We start from the raw sequence: 18,433 nt of genomic DNA, 5'->3' as shown, positions 1-18,433 counted from the left end.
GCTTGAAGTCTGTCAAATTGATGCCTCCCAATTTGTTCCTTTTGCTTAAGATTGTTTTTGCTATACGGGGTCTTCTCTGGTTCTATACGAAGTGTAGAATTATATAAAAAAGTCCCAAAACAATAAATGTTGGCGTGGATGTGGAGACATAGGAACACTCATACACTGCTGGTGGAATTGCAAAGTAATACAATCTCTGTGGGAAGCAATATGGAGATACCTTAAACAGGTACAAGTAGACCTACCATTTGATCCAGCAATCCCATTACTGGGCATCTACCCAAAAGAACAAAAGACATTCTATAAAAAAGACATCTGCACTCGAATGTTTATAGCAGCACAATTCACCATTGAAAAGATGTGGAAACAACCCAAGTGCCCATAATACATGAGTGGACTAATACAATGTGGTATATGTATACCATGGAGTTCTACTCAGCTACAAAAAACAATGGTGATCTAGCACATCTTGTAGTATCCTGGGTAGAGCTGGAACCCATTCTACTAAGTGAAGTATCCCAAGAATAGAAAAGCAAGCACCACATGTACTCACCATCAAATTGGTATTAACTGATCAACACTATGTGCACATATAGTAATAACATTCATCGGGTGTCAGGCAGGTGGGAGGGGGAAGGAGGGGACGGGCATATACACAGCTATTGGATGCAGTGCACACCATCTGGGGGATGGACATGCTTGAAACTCTGACTCAGGTGGGGCAAGGGCAATATACATAATGTAAATATTTGTACCCCCATAATATGCTGAAATAAAAAAAAATCCTAAAATTTACACATGCTACACATCCAATAAGGGACTGATAATTAGAATCTATTTAGAACTCAGGAAAATCAGCAAGAAAATATCAAACAACCCTATCAAAAAGTGGGCAAAGGACATGAATAGAAATTTTTCAAAAGAAGACAGAAGAATGGCCAACAAACATATGAAAAAATGCTCATCTAATCATCAGGGAAATGCAAATCAAAACCACAATGAGATATCACTTAACTCCAGTGAGAATGGCCTTTATCAAAAAGTCCCATAACAATAAATGTTGGCATGGATGTGGAGAGACAGGAACACTCAAACACTGCTGGTGGCACTGCAAAGTAGTGCAACCTCTGTGCAAAGCAATATGGAAATACCTTAAACAGGTACAAGTAGACCTACCATTTGATCCAGCAATCCTATTATTGGGCATCTACCCAAAAGAACAAAAAACATTCTATAAAAAAGACATCTGCACCCGAATGTTTATAGCAGCACGATTCACAATTGCAAAGATGTGGAAACAACCCAAGTGCCCATCAATACATGAGTGGATTAATAAAATGTGGTATATGTATACCATGGAGTTCTACTGAGCCACAAAAAAACAACAGTGATGTAGCACCTCTTCTGTTATCCTGGATAGAGCTGGAACCCATTCTAAGTGAAGTATCCCAACAATGGAAAAATAAGCACCACATGTATTCACCATCAAATAGGTTTCACTGATCATCACCTAAGAGCACATTTAGGAATAACATTGATCGGATGTTGGGCAGATGTGGGTGGGGGAGGGGATAGGTGTATACATACATAATGAGTGCGATGTGCACTGTCTAGGGGATGGACACATTTGAAGCTCTGACTTGGGGGGGGCAAGGGCAATATACATAACCTAAACTATTGTACCCCCATAATATGCTGAAATAAATATATAAAAAATAGCCCCAAATAAGAAAAAGATATCCTAATTAAAAAAACACAAAATATTATGGGGATACAAATGTTTTTCATTACAGGGATTGCTTTTGTTATGCTTGAGTCAGAGTTATAAGTATGTCCATTGCCTAGATATTGTTCACTGTACCCATTAGGTAGGTTTTTGTCCATCCCCTCCTCCCCCCTCCTCCATGCTTGATTTACACTGAGTTTTACTTTCCTCTGTCACATGCATTACACATTTATTGATCACCTAGTATGTACCTGGCACTGTGCTAGGTGCTATGGGAGTTATGTAGATGAATGAGGCTCAGATTGGACCATCAAAATGCTTATTTATAAAGTGGACATTTCATTTATGGTCCAAATGAGGTCATCTTTTGAAGGCTGAAGGGAGTGTTGATAATATTTACTCTGGGACAACAGATGTATATGAGGACTCTACTGAGCAAACAAGGATGCATGGTTACCTTGCTTATAGATGAATGGGAGATACTGAAAAATACCCCATCCCTAGTTAAATGAAGAGAGTGTCTCTACATAGCATCTGTATATAACAGATGTACAAAATGTTATAAAAACATGAAGGAGGGGAGGGTCAGCACAGGCTTTTCAGAAGAAGGGACATTTGAGTTGGGCTTTTAAGTTTGGATAAAATTTTAATTGGTATAGTGTTTCAATAAGCACATGTGCTTGTGTGTACATGCTGTGCACAATGGCAATGAGGTTAAAAATCCAGAGTGTTTGAGGAGAGTAACAATTGCCTTGTATAGCTGGAGAGTAAATAGGTCATTGATGCGTGGGGTGGGACAATAGTGGGACAGTAGTGGCTAAGGCCACTGGAGTCTAAAATGCTGGATGATCATCAGTTGGATATGAGCAGTTTCCTCCAATACATGTAGCTTAATGACTGAGAATAAGTAGTACAGAATGTTAATTATAGGTTTTATTTATTTCAAGAGTTGGTTAAGCCTCACTCCCTGTTTAGCCTGTGTTTATGGCTATAGATTGGAAGGAACTGGGTCTGCTCAGCTCTGTGCAACACACGTTTAAAAACTTCAGTGTTGTCTCTCCACCTTAGCACTGAAGGATGCTGTCATTGGCAAGGAAGAGCATGACAAATGAGCCGGATAGAAGGCTCATTTATCATCAGCTCCTCAAGGAAAAGGAAATAAGGGCTATTTTTTCTATAGTGAATTTTCTCCCTTAAGTTGTGTTGCCATCTTGGTTTGAAAAAGTTTTCTGTGGGAGGAAGTTTTCCAGAAAGGATGCTTATTTGGATGGATGTATCTTTTTTTTTTAAATTTCAGAATATTATGGGGATACAAATGTATCAGTTACATGGATTCCTCTTCTGCTTGAGACAATGTTATAAGTGTGCCTATCACCCAGATGGTGTACACTGTACCCATTAGGTATGATTTCACCCATTCCCCCTCCCCCAACCTGCTTGATTTCCATTAAGTTTTACTTCCATCTGTGCACATGAGTGCTCTTTGTTTAGTTCCAATTTAATAGTGAGTACATGTGGTGTTTGTTTTCCATTCTTAGAATACTTCACTTAGGGGAATGGTCTCCAGTTCCATCCAGATTGTTACAAAAGGTATTACTTCATTTTTTATGGCTGAGTAGTACTCCATGACATACATATGCCACATTTTATTAGTTCACTCATGTATTGATGGGCGCTTGGGTTGATTCCACATCTTTGCGATTGTGAATTATGCTGCAATAAACATTAGAGTGCAAGTGTCTTTTTGATAAAATGTTTTTTCCCCCCCTTTGGGTAAATCCCCAGAAGTGGGATAGCTGGATCAAATGGTAGTTCTACTTTTAGTTCCTTTTGGAATCTCAATACTATCTTCCATAGAGGTTGTACTAGTTTGCAGTCCCAGCAAAAGCATATAAGTGTTTCTTTCTCTCTGCATCCATGCCAGCTTCTATTGTTTTGAGCTTTTTAATGAAATCCATTCTCACTGGGCTTAGGTGATATCTCATTGTAGTTTTGATTTGCATTTCTCTAATGAATAGTGAGGTTAAGCATTTTTTCATATTTTTATTTGCCCTTAGTCTCTCCTCTTTTGAAAATGTTCTGTTCATGTATTTTGACCACTCTTTAATGGGATTATTTGATTTTTTTCTTGCTGATTTGCTTGAGATTTTTGTAGCTTCTGGTTATTAGCTCTTTATTGGATGTATAGCTTGCAAATATTTTCTCAAATTCTGTAGGTTGTCCATTTGCTCTGTTTATTGTTTACTTGGTGGTGCAGAAGCTTTTTAATTTAATTAAGTACCTTTTTTTTTTTTGAGAGCAGAGTCTCACTCTGTTGCCTGGGCTCGAGTGAGTGCCGTGGCATCAGCCTAGCTCACAGCGACTTCAAACTCCTGGGCTCAAGCGATCCTTCTGTCTCAGCCTCCTGAGTCGCTGGGACTACAGGCATGTGCCACCATGCCTAGCTAATTTTTTCTATATATGTTTTTAGCTGTCCATATAACTTCTTTCTATTTTTAGTAGAGATTGGGTCTCACTCTTGCTCAGGCTGGTCTTGAACTCCTGACCTCAAGCGATCCTCCTGCCTCGGCCTTCCAGAGTGCTAGGATTATAGGTGTGAGCCACTGCGCCTGGCCTAATTAAATACCATTTATTTATTTTTGTTGTTGCTGTGATTGCCATTGGAGTCCTCTTCATAAATTCTTTGCCTAGGCCAATATACAGAACAGTTTTTCCAACATTTTCTTCTAGAATTCTTATGGTTTCATATCTTAGGTTTAAGTCTGTTATCCATCTTGAATTAATTTTAGTGAGTGGTAAGAGATATGGATCCTCTTTCACTCTTCTACATGTGGCTATCCAATTTTCCCAGCACCATTCATTGAATAGTGGTTCTTTTCCCCAGTGTATATTGTCTGCTTTGTCAAAATTAGATGGCTATATGAAGATGGTTTTATATCTGGCTTCTCTGTCCTGTCTTAGTTATATCTTTTCTTCTGCTGGGTTTTATTTGGTTTGCTCTTCCTTTTCTAGTTCCTTGAGCTGACTCATTAGATTTTTGATTTGTGATCTGTCTTTTGATGTAGGCATTTAAGGTTATGAATTTTCCCCTTAAGACTGCTTTTGCTGAATCCTATAGATTTTGATAACTTGTGAGCCCTTTGTCATGTAGTTCGAGGAATCTTTTGATTTCCACCTTAATTTCCTTCTTGACCCAATTATTGTTGAGCAGTAGGTTATTTAATTTCTATGATTTTGTGTAGAATTCAGTGTTTCTGATGGTGTTGATGTCTAATTTTATTACACTGTGGTCTGAGAAAATACATGGTATAATTTAAGTTTTTTTAATTTGCCGAGAGATGTTTTGTGGTCTTAGATGTGATCAGTCTTAAAGAATGTTCCATGTGCCAACGAGAAGAATGTGTATTTGGTAGGTTTTGTGTATTTGTAGGTTCTGTAAATGTTTGTTAGGCCCATTTGCTCTGGAGTCGCATTTAAATCTAATGTTTCTTTGTTTATTTTCTGCTTGGATGATCTGTCCAGTTCTGTCAGTGGGGTCTTGAAGTCCCTGGCTATTATGATGTTGTTGTTTATCACTTTGTGTAGATTTAGTAGGATTTGCTTTATGACTCTGGGCATACCTGTGTTTGGTGCATGAATATTTAGGATTGTTACGTCTTATTGTTGAATTCCTCTCATTGCCATTTTTAATGACCATCTTTTTCTTTCTTTACTATTGTTGATTTGAAGTCTATGTTATCTGATAGAAGAATGGTACACCAACATTCTTTTGATTTCCATCTGCATGGAATATTGTTTTCCATCCCTTCACCTTCAGTCTGAATGAGTTCCAATGGGTTAGATGTGTTTCCTGGAGACAGAAAATACTTGGCTTGTATTTTTTTATCCATTCAACCAGCCTATGTCTCTTGAGTGGGACATTCAAGCCATTCTCCTTTATTGAAAGAATTGATAAGAGGGATGCATTTCTGTTCATTCTGTTAGGCAGAACCTTATTGCTTTGTTTTACCTCTTGAGCTATTATTATATATGGGCTCTGAGGTTTAGTTTTTGGGTGATTTTACATTGGGTGGTATCTATTGTGCTGATTGATGTGTAATGCAGATCTGAGTATTTCCTGCAGGGCAGGTCTGGCCTTGACAAATTTCCTTACTGTTTCCTTGTCTGAAAAAGTCTTTATTTCTCCCTCATATAAGAAACTTAGTTTTGCAGGATACAAAATTCAAGGCTGGCCATTATTCTGTTTAAGAAGACTGAGGATGGGGTCCCAATCCCTTCTAGCTTGTAAGGTCTCAGTTAAGAAGTCTGCAGTTAGCCTGATGGGTTTTCCTTTGTAAGTTACCTGATGTTTTTGCCCTATGGCTTGCAGGAGTTTCTCCTTTGTGTTAACTTTGGCCAGTCTGATGTCTATGTTTCATGGTTATTGCCTCTTTGTGATGACTCTTCCAGGTGTTCACTGAGCTTGTACCTGAGCTTATACCTAGAAATATCTAAATGTCTAGCAAGACCAGCGAAATTTTCCTCAATTATTCCCTCAAATAGGTTTTTTTCAACCCTTTTGCATTTTCTTCTTCACACTCAGGGATGCCTGTGATTCTTATGTTTGGCCTCTTTATGTAATCTCACAAATCTACATTTCTTGTAGGCTTTTTTTCATTCCTCTTATTTCTCTGATTTTTATCTTTGACTGACTTGTTAATTTGAAGGTGTTGTCTTCAAGATCTGATATTCTTTCTTCTGCCTGATCTAGTCTATCCTTAAAACCTTCCATTGTGATTTGTATTTCCTTGAATGAATTTTCCATCTCTTTTGGTTCTATTTGATTTTTTAATAATTCAATTTCTTCAGTGAGTTTTTCATTCATTTCCTGTATTGTTTTTGTGGTTTCTTTGTGTTGGTTTTCCACTTTCTCTTGTATTTTGTTGAGCTTCCTTATAATCCAAATTTGGAAATCTTTTTATGTCTTTTTGATATTTTCATTTCGGTTAGTATCCATTGGATAACAATTGTCCTTTCCTTTTGGGGGTGTTCTTTCCATCTGATTTTTCATGTCCAGAGTTCTTTCACTGATTCATTCTCATCTGGCCTCTTGAGTCCTGGGGATATTGGACCTGGCTTGTGGGCCTGTCCCTAGGTCCCTGATGGTCAATCTATGACCATGCCAGGAAGAAGAGTGCTGGTCCTGAGTTGTCTATGGGGTGTTCAAGCAGGTTTGATGATCCTCTCAGGTTGCCTCTGTCCTGCTGTCTTCACCTCTTCCCAGCAGTGTGAATTGTGGTCGGTCCCCCAGCTTAATCTCTGAATGGCAGATGGTACTTGTAAGTGCAAATCAGCCATGCCCTGTTTGCTTGAGTTGGAAGACTCTATGATAACTGTAGCATTGTTCTCCCTGTCATTGGTTGATATTTGTGTGAACAAGCCTACTGCTGAGATGTTCTTTTATGCCCAGGGTAGACTCTGGTCCCCCAGGTTGGGTACTTGAGTGCCCCAAACTTTAGGAGAGACGCTGTAGCTACCAGGGTGTTGCTTGATCTCTACCACCACTGAGGTGGGGGTAGGAGCAAGGCAGCTCATGGCTAGATTGCGGGAGCCTGAAAGGCTTTGCAAAGCCTCAGCAGGGCTCAGAAGTTTCTTTTCTGGGCACTAGGGGGAGCTTCCGATAGGAGGGTCAGGACAAGCTCTCCAAACTGGGAGGGCTGATCATGGGGGAGGGGCCTAAATACTTGAGTTCTAAGGCCCTGGGCTGGGATCTTTCCGCCCTTGTTCAGTAGCATAGTTTTTCTGTAGGGAAGGGTGGGTGCTCCCCCAAATCACTACTCCTTGGGCCCCTACAGCACACTCCAGTTGGTTCAGTCCACATGTGCTCCCTCACCATCCGAGTCCAACTCTCAAACCTCCCCCTGGTCTGTGTGTCTGACCCACTAGTGTGTGTTTACGTGAAGTGCCAGCAAGCAGGGAGTTCCAAGATTGTACATCCCTGCTTCACTACAAGTCTTTAAAGGAAGAAGTGTGGGCCCCACTATTTGTGGGGACCTCAGCCTGGAGCACTCACCTGCTGAAGAGAAACAGCCGCTCGAATACGTCTCTGTTCAAACTGCTTTTCCTGTTATAATGTGTCGGGGAGGGGCCACAGCACCCAGTGAGCCAGGCAACCTGAGTGTTAGGTGTTTGGTTGCCATGGAACCAGGTCCTAGGCTATTCCTCTCTGGATGCCACACCCTTATCCAATATGATGCTTCCCTAGCAGGGGGATGGGCACACTCCCAGATCCCTGTTCCTCAGCACCCCACCACACTCTCCCATCAGATACGTCCTCATGGGCTTCCTTGCCACACAAGTGCAGCTCTCAGACTTCTCCTCTGCATCTCTTCACCCCTCTCATGTCCAGGGGGCACTGGTACCAGCTTGGTTATCTGAGCCGCTAGCATGTGACTCTGCAAAATGCTAGTGGGCAGGAATTTCCCAAATTGTACACCCCTGTTCCACAAGTCCTCAAGGGAAGAGGAGTGGGCTCCACTCTCTGTGGACACCTCAGTCTGGGTTGTACACCCACCAGAGAGAAGCAGCCATTCACTAACTTCTCAGCTCAAACTATGCACATGGTTATAATGGGTGGAGGAGGGTCCACAGCTCCCTGTCATCCAGAGCTTGTACTGCTTTCTTGGTTGCAGTGGCTAGGGAAGTGCAGGGGGTAAAGTTCAGGGCAGGAAGTGTCCGGATGGGAGAAAGCTGGCATTCCAGCCTCTACTGGCACTTTCCCCAGGGGGAGCCCTTCCTGGACTCCCCAAACTCCTGGGACTCACTAGTTCACCCCACTATTCCTTGTTTGCCTCCATGCTTTGGCTTGTGGAGCATAGAAAAGCCTTTAGCAAACCTTAGTGTCCTGCTGTTCACCAAAGGCACGTAAGAGGTGGTGGGGAATCCCCCCTTACCCTTTCACTGGGTTCTGAGCCTCTCTGGGTTTGATCCTTGCTGATATCTCCTCCTCTTTATCTTCTTCCTTTTCAGCTTTGCAGTTTTTCTCTGGGGTACTCAGCCATCTCTGTCATCTTTCTCCGTGATTCACATCTGAGCTGCAACTCTTCTCCCCTCTCCTCTACACAATATCCTGCCTTCCTGCCAGGATGGCCTGAGAAGTGATGTTTCTAGTAGGCCATCTTGCACCCCAATCTGGATGTGTCTTCTGATATGAGATAGGAAGTGAACAATGAAATTTTAAAATTCCTTCTCTATTATTTAGATGATTTTCATTCTCCTCCTCTCCAATTGTTCCTCACCAATGCTCTCCACATGGCTGATTCTAGAGTTGGTCTCAGCCTTCATCTTCCTTGACCTACCAGCAGCATAGTTGATCACATATTTTTCACTTGGCTTCCAATATATCACACTCTTGTCACTTTCCTCCATCCTTAGTGGTTGCTTATTCTCAGTGTTCTTTGATGGTTTTTCCCCATCTCCTGGAAGTCTCAACATTGGAATGCACGGGTCCTTGGGCCTCTTCTCTTCCATGTCTGCAATCACTCCCTAGGTGATTTCATCCAATTTGAAGGGTTTAAATACCATGTTGTCTCCTGACTTCTTTCCTGAATGCTAGGCTATATTATCAACCATATACTAGATATCTCCACTTAAATGAATATAGATGTGACAAGTTTAACATGCTCAAACATGAACTCTGCTCTTCCTTATAGATTATTCATCTAATCCACTGGGAATTCCTGAAAGCTTGCTTTACCTTTAAAATGTCTCTAGAATCTGACCGTTTCTCTCTAACTCCACTGACAACTCCCTGGACTAAGCTGCCATTATCACTCACCCCCAGATTAATAGCCTCCTGCTTTCAGGTTGCCTTCTACAGTGTACTCTCCACACAGTGGCTAGCAGCCATGGTTATTTTTTAGAAGTAAAAGTCGGATCATGTCACACTTCTGGTCAAAACCCTCCCATGATTTTCCATCTCATGTTGAGTAAAAGCCAAAGACCTTATTTCCTACCAATTTCTTTGAACTCACTCCACTCTAGTCTCACTGGCCTTCTTCCTGTTCTTTGACAACCCCAGGCATACTCCTGCCTCAGGACCTTTGTATTGGCTGGGCCCTCTGTCTGGAATGCTCTCCTTCCAGATATATGCATGGTTAACTCCACTATCTCATCTCTTTCAAGCAGTTGCTCAAATGTCACTGTTGTGGATTGGGTTTTATGGAAGGCAGACTCTGAGATGATCTTTGTTGTGTGGGACGTTTACTAGGGAGAGCCCTTGGGATCAACATATGTGGAAGGGAGGGGAAGGAAGCAGAGGTGGACAAAGGGAGAAGTTAACCTGTGACAAAGGCTTGATGGCAACTTTGACCAGTCCTACACTGAGCTCTGGAGCTAAAATGGCTTATCAGAGTTGTCCCCCATTGGGCTGAAACCACCAGCCCTTTATACCCCCCTCTTCTATCAGGACTGACCTTTGGTGAGGTGGCTTTCTGCAGCTGAGACAAGCCCTGAAGGGGTTATCACCATTTCTGTAAGCTGGGGCAACAACTCCGTTGAAGGAGAATCTGGACATGATGTGTCTGTCATAGTCATCTTCTTAATAAGTCTCATCCTGACCACTCTACGTCTGCTTGCAAACTGCATTCTACTGTTTGCACTTCTAGTTCTCTCTTACTTCACTTTATTTTTCTTAGTACTAATCATGATTTAACTAACAATATTGTTTATTTATTTTGTTTTTCTTTCTTTCTTTTTTTTTTTTTTGGTTTATAGTTTGTCTCTCTTGACTCTAATGTAGGCCCCGTGAGGGCAGAGATTTCTATCTTTTGTTCACTAGCGTATAACAAGTGCTTAGAACTGTGCCTGGCACTAGTGGACACTTAATAAATTTTTGAGAATGAGTGGTGTTTGGTGAATTCTAGCTAATAGTGAATGCAGTATGAAACATGATCAGAAGTCAGTGCTGAAAATAGGAGATGAATTCTGTATTTAGAGTTTCTGGTGTTCACCACTATGCAAAGTAAAATAGAAACCAAGGGGTGTTTATTATTTCTAATTTTCTATGGCTATTCACAAGCCTCCGGTGGTGGGTGACCTGTTCCTGACCTATACTTGATTAACTCAGCTCTGGAGCCCCAAGGGAAAGAAATGAGTAATGACATGTAGAAGTCTGCTGACCCATACCAAGCATGCTTTTTCTAATATTTATGAAGACTGGCATTTCATTTATTTGAAGTTATTATGTATTATATATATATTTTTATAATATGTTAATATTAATAGGCATGGCATATTAAGATCAATAGATATCTTAATCGTTGGCTCATTAACCCCTGATGGTCAACATAATTTGGTAATGTAGATAGCCGTTCAACAATAGCAGGGATTGTGGTAGGAAGGAAAGAAAGCATTTAGCAGAGGCAAGATATAAATTCCTTTTGTTACCACTGACTGAACTTGCAGGTCAGGTCAGGTCAGGTCAAGTTTTATTGCTCTTGGCTAAAGGCCAGTGCAAGATTTACAGAGCAAGGAAGAGGCTATGGGTAAGACCAGTGTAAATTACAGGGTTGGCTGGAGAGAGGCATGAAAGTGGTTAGTGTGTCATAAGTAATTTTTATAAAAGGAATCATTAGACCACCGGATCATCGTCAGTTTTATTATAAAATTTTTTAAACATTTAAAACATGTGTTTAAGTATTTCTAATGGGCTCATTGAAGAGAATCTGGAGATATGGAAAGTCATAAAGAGAAAAATACAAACCACCCATTGAAAACTCCTGTTAATATCCTATTATATTCCCTTCTAGGTATTTTTCTACATACTCATTCACTTGTACTTTTATACTCATACACATACACTCTTTTTTTTTAAAGCTGCAATTAAATTGGGGGTAATACTGCATGGCTTGTTTTATTTATTTAACATTATATCTTTAGCATATTCCCATATTATTAAATGTTTCTGAAAATGACTTCTAATTCAAATAGCATGATATGGGATAGCACGTGTGGATTTCCTATGTATTTCTTTTTACCAGTCCTCTATTTGTATATTTATGCTGTTCTTAAATATTTGATATTAAATAATATTGTTATGACCATTCTTTATAAGCCATTTTGTACATCTTTGACTTTTTTTTTTAAAGATGATTTTCTAGAAGTGGAATTATTGGGTTAAAGGATGCAGAAAGTTGAAAGGCTCTTTATGCTTATTACTATCCAACCTCCTGAAAGGCTGCTTCCATTGATACTTCCACCAGGAATCATATGAGATTGTTCCTATACCTTAGACAACACTGGATACTCTCAATATTTGTAATTTTCCCTGTCTGGGTTAAAAAAATGACATTTTATTCTAATTCAAATTTCCACTTATGGAGTAAATTGTTTTCACATTTTGATGGGGCATTTGAGTTTATTCTTTTGTGAAATGTCATTTTTTTCCTTTGCCCATTTTTATTTGTATTTTTCTTATTGATTCTTAAATATAACATATATTTATTAAATATGCACTAAATATAACATATTAAATATTTTAAACTTATATTAAATATATAATAAAAATAACTTATACATTTATTAAATATAACTTAAATATATATATATACTTATTATAAAATATTCAGAAAATACAGGAAAAACAAAAATCTATAAGGACCAAAGGAAAACTTCCCCTTCACCCTCTGAAGGTTCACTGAAAATCAACTGACAAAAGGCAGATTAATAGGAAAAAAGGCATACAAATTTATTAGCATGTACAGGGGAGAATCACAGAGTGATTACCCCACCACACAATGGGATACAGATGCTTACATACACTATACCCTTCTTTTTAGGGAAAGGGAAATGGGGAAGTGTGGATGATTTTAGGGCGGAGATAGTAAATGATTTTTAGGGAAATTCAATGGGCTTCAGGAACATATACTGGCTTGGGACAAAATCTGTTGAGCCCAGAGAGCAGACAATAGTTTGTGATAAGTGTGTTCAGATGTGTTGACAGACTTCATTCTCTCTTCCTGCGATATGAGTTCAGTTAATGAAAACTCAGGGAAGGGACTGGAGGTAATTGTTTCCTTCTCTGGCAAGTTGGACTTTAGGCAGATAAGGGAGTTTCAGAGAGCAATTTCATCTTGTACTTTGGGAGAGACAGACGATTGACAGACAGGAGGTGGAGAAGGTCAGAGAGACCTTGAGGCTTCTTCCTCAGTTCAGCATATCAAAGCGCCATATTTTGGGGTATTGGTTTCTGAGCCCCAATAAAATCATCCATAATCCCATGGCCCAGAGATTAGCAAAATTAATATTTTGATTTGTTTTCCTTTTATATTTATATGCATTTTTATATAGTTTGTATATAAATAGTTTTATACAATTGAACAGCTTTAGAATAAAACATATTTTTGTTTTTATTTTTCTTTGTTTTCATACTTACATCGAAACTTACCTTTAATGACACATGGACATATGAATGATACACTTTTTTTTTTTTAAGAGACAGAGTCTCTCTCTGTCACCCAGACTGGAGTACAGTGGCATGATTGTGGCTCACTGTAGCCTCAAACTCCTGGGCTCAAGTGATCCTCCTACTTCAGCCTCCCAAGTAGCTGGGACTACAGGAATGTGCCAACATGCCTGGCTAATTTGTATTGTTTTTTGTAAAGACAGGGTCTTGCTATTAATATGTTGCCCAGGCTGGTCTTGAACTCCTGGCCTCAAGCAATCCTCCTGCCTTGGCTTCCCAAAGTGCTGGGATTATAGATGTGAGCCACTGTGCCCAGCCATACTTTTTAAATTAAAAACATTATAGATAAGGTCAAAGTCCACTTTGACTGCCCCTCTCCCCAAACCTTGGTCCCTGTCCCCTTCATTGCCTCACCAGAGGCCACCATAGTCTCCACCATTGTCGATTTGACTAGCGTCCTTTCAAACAGCTTTCATATACTTAAATCACAGTTGAGGTTTTGTGTGTTTGTATGTGTGCTTTTTAAACTTTTTATTGTCACATAAGCTCAAAGAAGCATCACAGAATGTAAATGTTCAATATAATGAATTATTACAAAGTAAGTACCTGCATTACCATACACAGGTTGAAGAACAGAACATTTCTAGCTCCCCAGCCTCCTATGGGTCCCTCACCAATCACACCATCCCTCTAATACTATCCTGAATTTTATTATGCTCACTTTCTTGCCTTTAAAAAAATAATTTTATTATTTAGGTATATATCCCTAAATGTATTAGGTGGGCTTTTTTTGTTTGTTTGTTTTTTAACCTTATAGAGGTAGAATTATGCTGTATATAATATATTCATTTGTGCCTTGATTCTTTCACATTCTCCTTTGTGAGATTTAATCTATATTTTTGTCTGCAGCTATCCTTTGCTCATTTTCCTCACAGTATAGTATCCCATTGCATGAATACAGCACTGTTTGTTTATCCATTCTACTGTTGATAGACATTTGGATTGTTTCCAGTTTTGGTGAACAATCACAAACAATGTTGGTACAAACTTTTTTTTTTTTACATGTGTCTTGGTACACATGTGCATGAGTTTCTCCAGGTTATAAATCTAGGAGTACAATTAGTGGGTCATTGGTTATGCATAGCTCTAGCTCTGTTAGATAATGCTAAAGTGTTTTTCAAAATGTTTGTGCCAATCTACACTCCCACTCTCAATGTGTGAGAGGTTCCCTTGTTCTACATCCTCTCCAACACTTGGTGGTGTTGTATCTTTTTTTTAAAAGATATATATTTAAAGTTCTGCTTGTGGAGTCTGAGGTCCCTTTTCAAGTTTTTGGAGCATATGCCAAATATTGGGGCCAACTGGGAGATGAAGTACCTTGGATTGTCCCTCCAAAGAGGTGAAAAGTTTTAGACAGTTATGAAAGAAAAGAAGGGGTGGAATTTCATCCTGGCTTCATCCATTTGGATACCTGATTTACAATGCCTTCTGACCCTGTGGCTTCCCAGAAAAGGGAGTTGGTGTACAGATAGGGAGGGAGTTCTGGAATGGCCAGCCAGAGCAGGTGTGGCCAAGCAAGAGAAATGGAGACAGAGAAGAGGAATGAGGAACAGGGGATCCAAAAGAGAAACATCCTTTGGAAAGTGAAGGCAGTGAGAGAGATGTAGGGATAAGAAGTAACATGAGGCAGGCGGAGTGAAGACCAGAAAGACTAGCAAGTTTAAAGAAAGCTTGAAAGCAGTGGACTTTAGACCCCTTGCTGGTCAGCAGCAACAGAAGATTGAGTAGTAGAATAGTAATCAAGAGATCCATTCTCGGGCCAAAATTTCCTGGTCACTTAATTTACTGAATGTTTGGGACAGGGGTCAATGAGTCCCAAAGTTCTGACTGAAGAAAGGAAAGGATGTTTTAGGGATAGTCATATGTGCCACAAATCTGAGAAGGCGTCCCCAACTCAGATGACCATTGAAGGTCTGATCAGACAACAGGCGTCCCAAGAATCTGAAGTCAGACCCTGAAGTAACCTAACAATCTGGCCAGCAGATGGGCATCCTGAAACTGTGACTCAGATTGTGACCCTGAAGTCTTCTCCATAGCCAGGCGTCCCTGGGTCTGGGAGAAGACTGCTGGGGGCAGTGCCCGCCCTGGTAAAAAGTGCTTAGGAAGTGTCCCTCCATGCCACCCTCCTGAGTGGTAGACCCAGGCACTGAGTTTTTCCTTGAGCAAACCAGAAAGCTACCACTCTTCACCTTGTGCATATGACCATTTCCAAAATTTCCAGAGACCAAATGACTTACCCAATTCCGAACGATTTGAGGGCACCAAGAGGGATGTCCTAGGAATTGCAGAGGAAGGAGAAGTTTCAATACTGAAGCAGCTCCCCGTCCGGAAATAGAAAAAAATGAGAGAATAAGACAGTCCCCTCATGAGGGAAAAAAGTGACTTCTCCCTGTGTGGAGGCAGAGAAAAGTCCTCGGGTGGGCCACCAAATGTTAGGGTGGAAAGGCTAGTAGGTGCTCACGTCATGGGTGGAGAAAGATTTCTCACACAGAGATTAAGATATATAAAAGTAAAATTTATTTTATCCTTTAGAAGGACAGAGAAAATGAGAGAAAGAGAGAGAGAAGGGGGGAAGAGAACAGAGAGACAGGGCGTGGCATCCCAAAGAAAGGGAAGGGAGATCCCAGCCTTGTATCTTTTGAATTTTGCCATTCTGGTGGGTGTGTAGTGGTAGTTTTTGTGATGTGAATTTACCTTTTTCTGATTATTAATGAGGCTGAGTACCTTTTAATATGTTTATTGGCCATTTGGATTTACTATTTTAAAGAGGTACCCGTTCAAATCATTTTTTTCTATCAGGTTGCCTGTCTTTTTCCTACTGATTTTTAGTTCTTTATATATTCTGAATACCAATCTTTTATCAGTTTATATGCATTGCAAATATATTCTCCCATTCTGTATTTTCAAATTTCACTGTATGATGTCTTTTGAGAAATGTAACTTCTTAATTTTAATGTAATTGAATTTATGAATGTTTTTCTTTATGGTAAGTGCTTTTTGTTACTTGGGTATATGCTTTTACTTTATACATCATATCATATATGTGTATAATTTCGAGACTCACATTATTACTCATTAATATGTTTTAGTGATCTATTCTTGTCAATACATAGAGAATTCTTGCTTATTCTGAACTAGTATATAGTGTTCCAGATTGTGACTATTCCACAGTTCATTTAATCATTTCTTGAAGGTCATTTAGACTGTTTGTAGTTCTATTTATTTGTTGCTGTTATTAAAAATGTAATACTAAATATCTTTCTGTATAAATCCTTTTTTGTCACCCTCATTATTACCTTAAGATGAATTCTTTTTTTTTTTTTGAGACAGAGTCTCACTCTGTTGCCCAGGCTAGAGTGAGTGCCGTGGCGTCAGCCTAGCTCACAGCAACCTCAAACTCCTGAGCTCAAGCGATCCTCCTGTCTCAGCCTCCCAAGTAGCTGGGACTACAGGCATGCACCACCATGCCCGGCTAATTTTTTCTATATATATATTTTAGCTGTCCATATAATTTCTTTCTATTTTTAGTAGAGATGGGGTCTCGCTCTTGCTCAGGCTGGTCTCGAACTCCTGAGCTCAAACGATCCGCCCGCCTCGGCCTCCCAGAGTGCTAGGATTACAGGCGTGAGCCACCGCGCCCGGCCATGAATTCTTGATTGTTGAATTATTAGATGAAGTATATAAACTTCAAAAAATTTTAAGTTTGCCAAATTAAACTTCAGAGTTTCTAATAATTTACATGTAATTTTGTATTGTGTATATCCTTTTTCTAGACAGTTGCCAATATTTAATTATATTTTAAAAATCTTTGCCAATACTAAACTCATAAAACTTTTAGAGAAAAACATAGGCAAACATGTTTGTTACCTTGCCTTATTTAAATAAGACTAATAAAGTGCTGATTATAAAAAACATTTTTAAAGGAATGTATTAAAATTAAGGACTTCTGTTCATCAAAAGAAAGAGAAAAGACAACCCAAAGAGCAGGAGATTATATTCATGATACACATATCAGACAATGGAGCCATATCCAGAATAGATAAATAATTCCTACTAATCAATAAGAAAAAGACATGCAACCTAAGAGAAAAGTGGAAAAGGGGGACTTGAATAGATACTTTATAAATAAATATATCTATGGACAATAAGCATAAAAGGTGCTTAGCTTCATTATTCCTAAGGAAATGCAAATAAAAACCAAAATGAGATAGTACTACATAGCCACTAGAATGGCTATAATACAAAATGATGGAAAACACCAAGTGTTCTTGAGGATGTGGAACACACTCTGAACTCTCATACAATGCTGGTAGGAGTGTAAGTTGGGACAAACACTTTGGGAAACTATTTGGCAACCTCTACTAATCTTGAGAAAGCACACACTATATGACAGAGCAATTTTATTCCTAGGTATATATTCAACAGAAATGTGTCCTTAGGAGCACCAAAAGACATGCACTAAAATATTCAAGGGCAGACTGTTCATAATAGTCTTACACTGGAAACTATTCAATGCCCATGAACAGTAGAATGGATGAATTTTAGTATATCCACAATGGAGTACTTAACACAGCAATGAGAATGAATGATCCATGACTATGCTCTACAACATAGGTGAGTCTCACAAAAGTAATCTGAGCAAAACAAGCCAGACAAAAAAGTATGTAGCATATGATTCCATTTATATAAAAGAAAAAATGGGCAAAAATATGCTGTTAGAAGTCAGGGTAGTGGTTACTCTGCTGTGGCCAGGGGGTGGGAGGTTGTGACCAACAGGGAGAATGAGGGGCTTCTGGGGTGCAGGTAATGTTCTGTTTCTTGATCTGGGAACTAGCCGTAGGGATAGCTTTAGCTGGTGAAAATTTAGCTAGCTGTACACTTTTGATATGTGCTGTTTTCTGTATGTATAGTATACTTCAATAAAAGGCTCTTTTAAAACATTTGATAGACCACAAGTCATATGTCATCATTGCTTCAATTTGCATTTCTTTGATTTTTACAGAGGTTGAACGTTTTCTCATACGTTTATCAGCACTTTGCATTGTTTTATTGTTTACACTTTATGTTTTTACTAATTTTTATATGAAGATATTTGTCTTTTTCTCATTGACATAAAAGCTCTTTGTATACTAAGAATATTAAAATTTTGTCACTTATGTTACAAATATTTTTCCATTTGTCATTTTCCTGGCATAGAAAAGTAC

This window comes from Eulemur rufifrons, chromosome 30 (assembly GCF_041146395.1).
Source record: "Eulemur rufifrons isolate Redbay chromosome 30, OSU_ERuf_1, whole genome shotgun sequence".
NCBI lineage: Eukaryota > Metazoa > Chordata > Mammalia > Primates > Lemuridae > Eulemur > Eulemur rufifrons.
The sequence above is the reverse complement of the archived record's forward strand: the minus strand, read 5'-3'. Positions refer to the sequence as shown.